This window comes from Gadus macrocephalus, chromosome 2 (assembly GCF_031168955.1).
Source record: "Gadus macrocephalus chromosome 2, ASM3116895v1".
NCBI lineage: Eukaryota > Metazoa > Chordata > Actinopteri > Gadiformes > Gadidae > Gadus > Gadus macrocephalus.
This window is the reverse complement of record NC_082383.1, coordinates 5418336-5432061: the sequence shown is the minus strand read 5'-3', so window position 1 is coordinate 5432061 and position 13726 is coordinate 5418336.

Below are 13726 nucleotides of genomic sequence, written 5' to 3'. Positions count from 1 at the left end.
TGACCGTGCGTCCATCAAAGGGCCGTCCTATTTTACCATTACCTATCGTGACATCACAAGTGGGAGTTGCCCCCCCAGAAGTATGATGTTTGGATCCAACTCACCCGCTCCCGTCCCCTCCCCCCCCTGGTGGACTGTACCAACTGGTCGGGCTGGAGAACATCCGGGTGCATGGACACTACAATTTGTGATGTCACAAGTGGCTTTTATAATGGGTGATGCATGTCCCGACTGGTGTGAAGGGCCCTTTAATCAGCCTCAATTTAAACACTCGACACAGAGACCACAGAGTCTGGATCTGTTTATACCTAAAGACAGACAGGAGAAATCGCGAACGAGGAAATATGGATTACCTGTCCAACTTGGTTTCCGCGTCTCAAACTCGCTGGCTAGGGCTGGGCAATGTGTCCTCACTACTGATTGGCTCCACTCACTGTTCCAAGAATTGTGTGTACTGTAAACAACTGAATACAAGTATTTCTTATGGCAGAAATTAATTTAGTTTGTCACCCAACTTTAAGATGTGAAAGGCAAGGCAAGTTTTATTTATGTCACACCATTGAACCCAAGGCTGTTCACAGTGCTTTGCAAAGGATCGAAACAGATCGGAAAACATTTAAACGATGAAATATATATTAAGTCCTATAGAATATAAATGTGGTGCAGACATACATCTGTTATTTTAAATGTTTTGATCCCTGATTGTAAATACAAATGTGCTCAAGAAGTTTGTTCCAGATCTGTGGTGCATGCAAGCCAGGCTTGTAGCAACAGGCTAGTGCTAAGTGAATTTGAGGTGAACAAGGCTAACATATGCTATGCTAGATGAATGGGCCCTGCGGGGCAGATCAAACACGGTTAGCGAGAGATAGCATCGTTTGTTAGCCCCCAACGTAATGATGTCACAACAGATGTTTGAACGCAGCCGGTTAGCCAAATCAGACCATTAACGCCGAGAGAGGGAAGTACGTGCACGGGCCCAGGTGAATGAACGAACAAGGACACAACACATGCATACCCAAACGCACACGCACACACACACACACACACTCAGACCGAAGTACACATATGTTCACAAACACATTGTTATGAATGTGTGGGTTTGTGTGACTGTGATACGTGTTAGCAAACAGGATCATCCAAATCATTTTGATTAGTCAGTTTTATTATAATCTAGTTTTTAAACTAACAAGGTCACCCCCAAACATTGCCTCAAATGTTTTTTGGCCACACTGAACCAAGCTCACTTTGAGGCAGAATCTAAAAGATATTAAACTGCATTAGAAGGAATCACAGACTTTGTTGTTCCCTTTCGGCGCTTGAGTTTGAGGAGCGGTCGGGCCTGTCGCTGGTGCACGGCAGCATAATCCTGTTGAAGTCGTCTTAGTGTTGGGTAAATCAAAGTTTCCTTAAGTCAATTCAACCCCATATTAGGTGTGTGTGTGTGTGTGTGTGTGTGTGTGTGTGTGTGTGTGTGTGTGTGTGTGTGTGTGTGTGTGTGTGTGTGTGTGTGTGTGTGTGTGTGTGTGTGTGTGTGTGTGTGTGTGTGTGTGTGTGTGTGTGTGTGTGTGTGTGTGTGTGTGCGCGCGTATGCGTGTGCGTGCGTGGTTAAATAGTCACCATAGTACTACACCAATATTTTCACTGTAGTACTATGCCATCCTACCCACTATAGTACTACGATACCATCCTAATCACTATAGTACTACGCCAATACAGTACCACATCAAGTGTTTCTTCTATATTGGCTGAGGAAGAGTGTTTATGGCACTGGGAGCAAAACAAGTTAATTTATTCACTAAACAAATCGTCTTGACAGCCATGCCACTCACTCATATGCTCACGTCTGCATGTAACCAAACACGCAAGGATATTAACCAAGGAATGTATTATGCATGTCACATGTGTCTGTCCCTCAAGGACAACAAACACGTCAATATTGATGAACCCAGAGGAAGTCCCGCCCCCACACCGTGAGAGACAGCCTTGATCGACACATGAGGCAAACATGTCAACATGCTACGGGGCGCTGGACCCATAGCACGTTTAATTACCGCCAACAAATTTGTGGTGTGTGTGTGTGTGTGTGTGTGTGTGTGTGTGTGTGTGTGTGTGTGTGTGTGTGTGTGTGTGTGTGTGTGTGTGTGTGTGTGTGTGTGTGTGTGTGTGTGTGTGTGTGTGTGTGTGTGTGCCATGCATTAGCGACGGTTTAAAAACAAAAACTAATTAAAGAATAATCAATAATTACCAACGTTATGTTACAGTCAGCAAGTGTTCAAAAGTCATTCCCAGTCATTCCGCACCGTCGAAGAGGAAAACACCGCCTCAAATTATAAATAATAAATTACCTTCATTAACGTAGCATATAACAAAAGACTCAAAGACTGCTCAGAAGAACAAATCCATAAAAGCGCTTCATTCTTCAATAAATGATCCAGTGTTTCAGTTGGAACGGCTGTCAGGATGATTGCTGAACAATCAGCAGACATTGAATATCCCGACCTCATTGTTAAAACTACTACTGAGAGATTACTGCAACACAAAACAGTTTTCTTCTCAAGATCTCCATTATGTGCGCTACGCATCCAAAAATAAAAACACAGTTTCAAATACTCCCTTTTGTCAGAGCAGTTGGGCCCTCCTACACATTGAGGCTCTAACAAAATGAATAAATGAATGTGAGTCTGAAAGGACCTTTTCTAAAGTATGACGCATTGCTATGGTCGGGGGATGGTTCCTACAGGTAAATAAATGAGTGTACCAGAGGTTCTGCGGGAGCACTATAAAAAAAGGCAGACACGATCATTTGTTTCTGAACCAATTACAAACCGACCTATATGTACGTCTGTCAGAGGGAATATGCAAATGAGGCGCTGTGGTGTTGTTTTAATGCATCCTAGCTTGACGCATCGTAAATAATGCCTCCTACACATCTCTTCATAGCAAGAACCCGGTCATCCGGGAATATAGTTCACTCATTATGGCAGACTATCTAGCATATCAAGCAAAATCGATGGTTGATCATTTTGCTTTTCCTTTAAATATGGCACAAATTATGAAGTCACACATAAAGGTTTAACTTGTTTTCAGAACATCACTCAAATCCACACTTGACAAGAGGATTTTTTGTGGAAGATTTGACAGAATGAGCCAGTGTGTTCTGTAGTTCCGCAAGACGTACTTCCTCTGTGTGAATCGTAAATCTACATCTAATTACACATGGAAACCAGAGGTTTGATCCTTTACGGTAGGATGCATTCAACCGTCACAGAGGAAGTGAGGTTAAACTCTGTCTGCCTCACGTAGAACTCCCCATTTACACACTTTGCTGCTGTTCATCTTTAAAGTTTCACCGGAGAACTATCTCTGCTGCAGTGAAGACGAAAAACACGTATTCATACAAGATGTAAGTATAAATTATTCCATAACAGTTAAAAAACTTGAAATAGTGGAGAAGGGAAGGAGAGGAGACTAGGAGACGAGTATTGAAGGAGAGGAAGAGAGGTGGAGAGAAGAGGAGGAGGATAGAGGAGGGAAGGAGAGAAGGAGTAGAAAAGGAAAGAAGGAGATAGTGAGGAGGGAGATAATGAGGAGGGAAACAGAGGAGGAGGAAGACTGGGGAGTGTCTCAGCCCACGACTGACAGCCCAGAACCAACCAGAACGCAGTTTGACCTCTGACCTCAGGCTTCACTTCCTGGAAACTTCCCAGTGAGAACTTTGTTCCTTGTTTCTTGTGTGAAAATGTGCCGGTTCTGGTTGAGAAACCTGCTGTATCCTTTTCAAACTGTTTCAAACGCCCCATGGAGAAATCTTGGATTTACAATTTATTTGGGCTGTTTCTATGCCCCCCCCCCCCCCCCCCACCCGTTCATTAGCTGTTAACTGACAGGGCAGAACCAGCCTTCTGAATATTATGGGGTGTAAATGCCTACACATCCAGCTCAATGGTTACACCAAACCACCCGTCAATGGAATAATCAACAAGAGGCACTCCATGTGGCTCAGAGGAGATGGTGGCTTCAGAGATCTGAGAGCGAGCGGTCTTCTCCTTGGAAAGAGCGTTGAAATCATCTCTCCTCCTAGTCGGCGGGCCCCCCAGGGACTCTGGGGCCAGTGGTAGCACGTCTGACTCTGAACCAGGAGACGTTTTGAGTGTCAGAACAGAACAACTCTAACATGACGAGACGCGGCAGGCTGGTGAGTTAGAGGAGCCGACCATGGATGAAATATGAACATCAATCTTGGTCAAATACACTCTGCGGAATAAAATTACTCTTTCAAAAGTTCAGCGACGCAACAGCAGCCACGCTGGGGGTCTGGCCTCCGCAGAAGAGGAGGAGGAGGAAGAGGTGAAGGAGAGGAGGAGAGAAGGAGGAGGAAATTAGAGGAAAGGGGGATGAGGAGAAGAGTGAGGGACCGGAGGTTTGAAGAAGTGAAGAACTCTTTCACCTTCAGAACCACAGGAAATTTCACCTATAGCCAATAAAATATTAATTTCATTCATAAAGAGAATGTCTAGGCTGAGAAAGAGGGATTTGAGTTGGGCGAGTTAAGAGAACCCTCTCAGAACAAAATAATGGTTGTTAACATAGTTTAACTACAGCCCTGAACAGCACCGATACGAACCTTAAATCTTCCACAGTTCACCGTCTACGGCTTGTTTAGCGGCGACAAGGGCTAGCGAGCACAATCCTCCCGTTTTATAAAGGCGGGGTGAACGAAGCCGGGCTTTCCCTGCCGGCGGACCTCGCTCGCCCACCGCGGGCCTGAGATCTTTCTGCCGAGGCGGAGACAGATCAAATACAGAGCGAAGTGGCTCCGCTGGTGTGTGAAATTCTTTTCTGAAGAACGCTCTGGAAAAAAAGGACAGCAACAACCCCTGTGAAGTTCTACTTTCTGCACAAGGCTGAGTTCCTCTTAAATAAAAATGTCACCTTCACCGAGACTTCCTGGACAAGCGGTGCAGGCGATGGACCGGAACTCCACGTTCCCTCCTGAGAAAATCAGCATGGAGCCGGAATGGGACTGGTTGAATGGAAGGATTGTGGAATTACTGCATTTTTCTATTTATTGTGGTAACCTTGTGCGATCAATATATATATATACACACAGTATATATATATATATATATATATATATATATATATATATATATATATATATATATACACAGTGTATATATATATATATATATATATATATATATGTGTGTGTGTGTTAAGAAATATTTGTATCACAAAATAAAATATGCATTCATACCACAATTCTTCCATTAACTGGTGCAGTGCATGAGAGAGATGGCCATTTTCTCCCCTTCTTTCCAAGGTCTTACTTCTATCCAGGGAGAGAGGTGTCAACAAAAGCCTTAATGCACTCCGCACAGACATCCTACTGAACGATATAGAGTTGGACATATCACAGCCCTCGTTTGCATTTAAATCATCCATGAAGGACACTGAGGCACATGCCTTGACCTTCTGGATCTGTTTTTCTGCCTTTCTGTGTGATGATTGACAACTCATGTTTGTGGTTAATTGTTGTGTCTTTCTATATTTGCTTTCTAGGTTCTGGAACACAATGTAATGAACGCTCTCATCCTGGCCAGGAGGCTGTGCTTGAAAACAACATTATTAATCCCAATGTGCCTTAATGGTTAAATCAATGTTTAATAAAATACTAATATAAAGTTATATGTTATCACATCCTAGTTTCCCATCCGGGGTCCCATCCGGATTAAAGTAAATCTTAGAAATGAAGTTGTTGTTTTCATTGTTTAGGTGTTGAAGTGTGTATATATGTGTGTGTCTGTAGTATGGATGTGTACGTGTGTTTGTATATTAGGGTCGAATGTGTGTAATGTGCGACTGTGTGTGTGGGCGTAGTGTGTCTGTCTGTCTGTCTGTCTGTCTGTCTGTCTGTCTGTCTGTCTGTCTGTCTGTCTGTCTGTCTGTCTGTCTGTCTGTCTGTCTGTCTGTCTGTCTGTCTGTCTGTCTGTCTGTCTGTCTGTCTGTCTGTCTGTCTGTCTGTCTGTCTGTCTGTCTGTCTGTCTGTCTGTCTGTCTGTCTGTCTGTCTGTCTGTCTGTCTGTCTGTCTGTCTGTCTGTCTGTCTGTCTGTCTGTCTGTCTGTCTGTCTGTCTGTCTGTCTGTCTGTCTGTCTGTCTGTCTGTCTGTCTGTCTGTCTGTCTGTCTGTCTGTCTGTCTGTCTGTCTGTCTGTCTGTCTGTCTGTCTGTCTGTCTGTCTGTCTGTCTGTCTGTCTGTCTGTCTGTCTGTCTGTCTGTCTGTCTGTCTGTCTGTCTGTCTGTCTGTCTGTCTGTCTGTCTGTCTGTCTGTCTGTCTGTCTGTCTGTCTGTCTGTCTGTCTGTCTGTCTGTCTGTCTGTCTGTCTGTCTGTCTGTCTGTCTGTCTGTCTGTCTGTCTGTCTGTCTGTCTGTCTGTCTGTCTGTCTGTCTGTCTGTCTGTCTGTCTGTCTGTCTGTCTGTCTGTCTGTCTGTCTGTCTGTCTGTCTGTCTGTCTGTCTGTCTGTCTGTCTGTCTGTCTGTCTGTCTGTCTGTCTGTCTGTCTGTCTGTCTGTCTGTCTGTCTGTCTGTCTGTCTGTCTGTCTGTCTGTCTGTCTGTCTGTCTGTCTGTCTGTCTGTCTGTCTGTCTGTCTGTCTGTCTGTCTGTCTGTCTGTCTGTCTGTCTGTCTGTCTGTCTGTCTGTCTGTCTGTCTGTCTGTCTGTCTGTCTGTCTGTGAGGATGTGGGCTGCCATAGACTATAGACCAGCATTCGGTCACGTCTGATGGCCCTGAATGAAGGCTGTTATTCTTCACTTCAAACCCATTGTACTTCGCTCTTCTTTCATGTCGGCTGCAAGCTCTTGTGTTTTGCATCAAAGGGAATCTTTGCGGCATAATGTTGAGACAATAACGCTTTCTGATTCTGAATAATTACAGAAACAAAAAGAGAGAAAAATGTTAGATGGTAAAAAAAAAAGAAGCTATAAGTCATTGTAAGGCGTGCTGAGCCCAGCCCAGGGCGAATCCTGCTGCTCATTTACATGTTGATCACTACGAGATGTCAAGGAGCACTCCACCAATCCACTGGGAGCCAGCACGCAGAACCTAAAGGCCAACACCCCAACCCAATGAGGTCGCTGCTGACACAGTAACATCATCCCCTGCCAGCACCAATGAGAAGCCATGATGCATCCTCATATGTTTATATATATGTATACATAGGTATAGATATAGATATAGGTCATATCATTGTGTGTAGTAGATGTAGATTCAACTAATCAGGCATTATGACACATATCCAGTGATGACATTTTCTTGTGTTTCAAGAACTTGCTATTTATTATCGGGTGTTATTCTAACTTATGACAACAGTAATGGAGTTTTGACCATGTTACACCTTGGCTGTTTAACAAAAGCAGGGAAAAACACAGAAAAAGTAACAAATAAACAAACTGCTCAACCATACCTTCGTCCCGTTAATCTCTTTTTCAGCGTGACAGAACGGAAGTATCGGGATTCATTCATTCAAATAGAATCAGTAAAGGTCATATCATATTTAATATCTCTTTAAGCCCCCCCTGGGGTACAGTCACAGTTATCTGAGTCAGCCCTGCACACAAACATCTGACTCATCCCAGAATAATTACTGTAGTACAGTTTGATTATCCTTTCCAAGGACCACTGTTTGTCTCTATTTGTTGTAACTAAGGGATATTGCACAAGTGCTCATCCCAGAGAATGAAAGCGGACACTACTGGTCCAACACCCAGAGGAACAGTTGTTTCTATTTTTACACTATTTATTTTGTTTGCTTTGTTTTCTCTCCTCCTTCTTTTCTTGCTTCCAAGCCCTCGATGCGTAGAAAAGTGTTCTGAAATGGACACCAATATTATGATCATTGTTATTATTGAACAACATTAAACTCAGAGGAGCCCAACATTTGGGTCGCATTATAGAAAACATCTGCTGGCTCTTTGGGCCTTAAAAGCTGTTTGTGTGTTTCTATAATACCCCATAAGGGCCCCATCTAAAGGCCCTGACTAAGGGCCCAGTAAACACAGAAGGCCCTCTCTCCCTAATCCATAATTGCCTGAGTGCCTGATTATGGTCCGATAGGGGCTTTTATGTGGACCAATGTGGGCCGGGAAGAAGAACAGCGACCATCTCGAGACCGCCTGGCGACCATCGAGAGATCATCTGAAGAACGACTTTAGACCATCTAGATACCAACGAGATACCATCTGAAGACCGATTAGAGACCAACTCGAGACAGACTAGAGACCATCTAGAGACCGACATCAGACAAGCTAGAGACCGACAAGAGACTATCTAGAGACCATATAAAGACCGACATCAGACTATCTAGAGACCGACAAGAGACTATCTAGAGACCATCTAGAGGCCGACTAGAGACCGACTAAATACCAACTAGAGACAGACAAGAGACTAACTAAAGACCATCTAGAGACCAACCAGAGACCATCTAGAGACCGATTATAGGCCGACTATAGACCGACTAGAGATAGTCTAGAGAACTTCTAGAGAAAATCGAGAAAACGTCTAGAGAACGTCTAGAGAACTGCTAGAGAACGTCTAGAGAACGTCTAGAAAACTTCTGGAGAACGACTTTAGACTGTCTAGAGACCATCTGGAGACCCTTCATAGTTAGAGAGAGAACGGGTGTAAGATCCTTCAGTACAGCAAACAGCTGACAGAAAAGGGTTCAATTACTGCTAATACGTTTGTCAGCCAAACCGGGCCCGAGCAAGCAAACGAAAAGAACAACAACTTAATTGCGTCTCGCAACCTTTCACTGCGGTAACAAGAAGTTTGACGGACAGTACACAGTACTACTCTGTCCGTGGAGGCCCTGAACTCCTCAGAGCAACGTGTCTGCTCCAAGAAGCCGCGAGACAGGCTGCAGGCTGCTGCTGAGATCACAACAGAGGCACAGCAAGGCACAGCTCGCCCCCCCAGCACCCAACTACAAAGTGTTGGCAGAAGCACACAACTTTGACTCAGCCCATTCCCACTTGTTCACCAACCACATTGGTGAACTAGTTTGCTACCAGGTGTCGTTTCGATATGCCACAACAAGACATATCAAATTCCACCCATTAGTGACATCACAAGTGGGATGTGTGACAGTGTGAGTGATAGATCAGCCCACAAGTTGGTACCGTCCCCTATATCCATTCTCCCAACCCTTTTAGAGGGTTGTTTCAGAGATGGTGGAGGAAAACACACACACAATTCCATCACAATCCCATAATGCGTTATTTATTTATACAAGTATAAAGTAGTATACATTTATATAGACACGCGCACGCACACACACACAGTCTCACACACACAGACAGTGTGCTAATAGCTCACAACTTAACTCTCTCTCTGTAGGAGGTACCTACAAACATGTGTGTTCATCTGTAACACAAGATCTGCTCGGAGTGTTGTTCCGATTATCACGTTTTGGTTACATGAAAGATTCTCCCCTGGACCCAACAGAAAACCGCGATTATTGAAGATACCTTAGAGAAAGAGACAGACACAGACTTTCAAGATCCTAGGTTCTCATGTTGTGTGTGTGTGTGTGTGTGTGTGTGTGTGTGTGTGTGTGTGTGTGTGTGTGTGGTGATAATTACAGACGTTTCAGTAGTGATTTCCATCAAACCGTGTGGCGGCAGTGGCCGGCCAATCAGAGCTCCTCAGAGTCGGACTCCGCGTGCGCTACGGTCAACGGTGCACTTCGGAAGCAGTGCCTTCTGGGAAGTGCCAGTGGCGGATGGGGAGATCCGGAGCTTCAAAGAAAAGTTCTGCTCACGGGGCAGGGGACGGTTCGTAGTTCAGCCCCGTGTCAACAATTCAATTAATGAGGAGAGGAACCCTAACGAGCACAACCACCTCGTCCCCTTATGACCAGAACCAGATAGATTCAATCAGACGGAGATATTCTTATGACCATTTCCTCTCCTCCCCTAAGACTGCCCTGAGAGGAGGGGAGCGGTAAGAACGAGAGAGTGAGGGCGAGAGAGAAAGAGCGAGACTAAGGGCGTGAGATAGAGAGAGGGCGAGAGAGGAGGAGAGAGGAGGCACAGAAAGGAGGAGTAGAGAGGAGAGGATAAGTGGGGAGAGGAGGTGAAGAGTAGAAAGGAGGAGAAGAGAGGAGTCCAGCATCGCTCTAATCAGGCCGGCCAGCCCTCGACTCGCTCTGTGTGACACACACACACACACACACACACACACACACACACACACACACAGAGAATACTCCAAACCGTAGCGACATAGAATCCTAAATAGGGCGCCGTGGCAACCAGAGCTGGAGGTCCTCCTGCCGTCCCAGAATAATCCCTGCTCCCCTCGCCCTTCACCCACTTTCTCCCGGTTGCTACAGCGACCCGCTGGCGATGCAGGTAACACACGATGCTCTGGGGCCACATGCACAGAGCAGGTAACGTGCGGTAACACACATTTAGCCAACATGTACACATTCAGGCTACATACAGCAACACAGACTCAGGTGACGTCAGGCATCATGAAGCACGTGGCAGGGTAACAGGAAGTAACAGGAAGGAACAGGAAGGAACACTCAGGGTTACATCATTAAAATGAAGTAACAGGAAGTAACACAGCATTGCAGCAGTGTTACAGCATTAAAATAATCCTCATCGTCAACCTCAATCTATGCTAGGTCTGAACTTTAGCAACCTTAACTCTGGTTATAACATGAATAAATAGGAGGATGCCGTAGAATCCTATGATTGTATTTTCCTCTGTCGGCTGCAGAGAACCCGGCCCACCTTCTGTGTTTGTGTTTCCGGTGTTGGTCCAGGGGGTCCAGGTGTGCGCGTGTGTGTCTGTGAGGGGGCTTATCAGCCGTTACCAGACCACCCGCCTCTAACATCTGGGAGCTCCGGCCGCCTGGCCCCGGTCACTGCTAGGTGAACATAGAGTCCAGTCCAACGTCACCCTCGCATGAACACCATCACTAGGGGCAACCGCACCATCGCCCCGGGGGGAACAACACCAAGCCCATCAACAACAACAACTTCACCACAGCAGTGAATCTGAGACCAGAGTCTGCGATTCCAACTCTTAACATGGTAAAACTAAAAGCTGTGGTTCTGGACGCCCCGGGGAGGACAGCTGCCCCGGCCTGTGGAGCCGGAGGAGGACTCAAGACAGACGGGTGTCCTGACTACGACCTACGACCTCTGCAGGACTGTCTGCTGCTCAGCGAACCTGGGCTACAGCTGTGGAAGCTGAGCAGTCGTCGCGGACGGCGCTGGTGTATAAACCCTGCTCCCCACAGGCCGGCTGGTGGGGCTGTGAGGACAACCAGAAGGTCTTACCCAGCATTGGCTGAGCATGTGTATTGATGCAGAAGGTTCTGCTGTTACCGAGTTACCTATAGACCCGGTGGGGGGGGGGGGGGGGGTCAACGCAGCTGTCCACGTAGATTTTTGTAAATCCTTTCAGCTGCTATTCAGGCAATTTCTAATGAATGTCCCGTAGATTGCTACATTTTCCTTGGGTGCCGCTGTTAAATTGTTAATTATGGAGGTGGTGGGGCTCCTCCTCCATTATGAATTGAAACTCCCTTCCCTTATGGCTATTTGGCCCTATCATACCTAACCTGAGCGCTGATTGGTCCTATCATACCTCCTCCGGGAGCTGATTGGTCCTATCATACCTAACCTGGGAGCTGATTGGTCCTATCATACCTCCTCCGGGAGCTGATTGGTCCTATCATACCTCCTCCGGGAGCTGATTGGTCCTATCATACCTCCCCCGGGAGCTGATTGGTCATATCATACCTCCCACAAGTGCTTATTTGTCCCATCATATCACATGCCGACCAGAGGTTCAACTGGTTTTTACCTGACAGACCAGAGATTCACTGGTTTATACATGAGGACAGTCCAGAGGTAGATAGGGAGATGCGTAAGGACAGCTGTCCTGATGGTGACATACATTATACATACCTCATATATTATAGACATTGTATGTTTATGAAGCCCAGACCGCGGTGGCATGTGTGAGCGTGCGAGCCCCCCCTGGGAGCGAGCCGTCTCTCGTCTCGGTAACAACGTTCTCACCCTATCTCCCATCCATCTGAATCCCGGGGGGAGAGTGATGGTGTGGCGTGATCCCTCCGCGACACGCCGCCGTCACACCGGGTTCATAAAGCTGATGGATCACCCGACCGTGTGGGGGCGGGGGGGGGGGCGGGGGGAGGCTTAAGAGAGAGGCCCCAACTTCTCCCACTCAACAGCGGTTTGATGCTGTTGTGCTGCGGCAGAGTGCGATAAACAGGAGAAAATAATGCCCGTTGTCTCATTAATGGGCGCGGGATGCATGATGGGAAAAACGTTGGCTCCTATGAATTATTCATAGACTAACAAAATTATTGTATTTGTGACTGCCGGGAGGCCGCGAGGCACCTGGAGGGCAATCGTTGGACCATGTCTGTGATTTTTGATCATGTCTGTGATAGTTTGATCTTGTCTATGGTTTTTGATCATGTCTGTGATGGATTTGAAGTCAGTGTTGCAACAGTACAAAATAATCCCCAACTACCAGGGTCAAAAGTAAACAATTTCACGTTTCACAATTTGAACAGCGGAAGGCACCAACGACTTTCCAAAATGCTCTGTGGAAAATCTACGACACAATCAAAGCAAGAGATACTACACTTTTGAATCTCTCAAATGGAGTTTCTTATATAGAAGCAGGCACAGTCAACTCAAAACATACATGCTCACAGCACACTAGGCTCAATAAGAGCTGACAAAAAACACTCTTAAATTGTACATACAGCACCTTTAATAACTCTAGCGGACAATAACATAGGCAACATGGTTGTGAACATTATACGGTCCATACGTCCCTCATCGCCATGGCTCATATACCCAGGACTGGGTACCTTGGCGGTTTTATACCACACGATATTAATATTATAGAAGGCATTCTACCTGGAGAGTATTTCATTACAAACTTTAAGTCATCCAGCAGCGCTCTGCAGACAGTCCTGAGCAGTGAACTTATAATGTGCACTCTGCCGCACGCAGCACATTTACAGTCATTCTCTCCTCCTTCAGGGATGAAAGAGACCAAAGCTTCTTTCTGGAATGAACTGGTTCCGTTTAGTTCGACAATTGTCTGGCCTGACTGACTCTATTCAGGATATTCTTTATGGCAGCAGAGACATTAGAAATACAACGAGGATTCTATTAAACCAGCGGTGTGGTTACAACAAGAACTTCAGAACATCTCTCCGCTATCTGACGGCAGGTAGGTCCACTTCTCCACCCAACGAGGAACAAGAAACTGCCAAGGGACTTTAAAAGCTGGGGTTGAGGGTCAGACAGAACTCAAAAACGGTTGGATGAGCAATGAACATTCTGGATGCTCTGCACCTCAGCTGCACCACCGAAAACGATAATCGAGAAAGTTTTGAATAAAGTTAAGTTTCCTCAACTTCCTCTAACAATGAGCATATTAAATGATAGGGAGTACAATGAAACATCTGTATCCTAATTCACTCAGAACGGCTTAAAAAAAAGATTTGAATTGAAAAGAAATGCATACTCATCGAGTGAAATTGAAATGTTGGACAAAATCTCTTCCTTCCTTCCTTCCCCCCCAACGTCCACCTTTCCTCCCCATTTCCCCTTCCTTCCTTCCTCCCTCCATCACTCCCCTCCTTCCATATATCATCCCCACCTT